Source organism: Diutina rugosa (genome assembly GCF_008704595.1).
Source record: "Diutina rugosa strain CBS 613 chromosome Unknown scaffold16_size293850, whole genome shotgun sequence".
NCBI classification, from domain to species: Eukaryota; Fungi; Ascomycota; class Pichiomycetes; order Serinales; family Debaryomycetaceae; genus Diutina; species Diutina rugosa.
In genome coordinates, this window is record NW_022995069.1 from 281,740 (window position 1) to 281,989 (window position 250).

Sequence of the window (250 nt, forward strand, 5' to 3'; positions counted from 1 at the left end):
GATGTTCAGCACCAGCGACTTCTGACGTTTATGAGATCGGAAGTTGGGATCGGACATCGCAGCATACACCGTCGTCGCTGGTGGCAACGGACCAGGGTTTATGTGGGAGCGATCAGGGGGTGCCACCACGAAAGCGGAAAAATACCTTGTGCCAGCTGTTGAGTCGAGGAGACAGCGGGAAAGGGTGAGGGGTGCAGGGCGGTGCTGGGCGAGGGGGAAATAATCAGGGGACGAGCACGGAGGAAGGGGT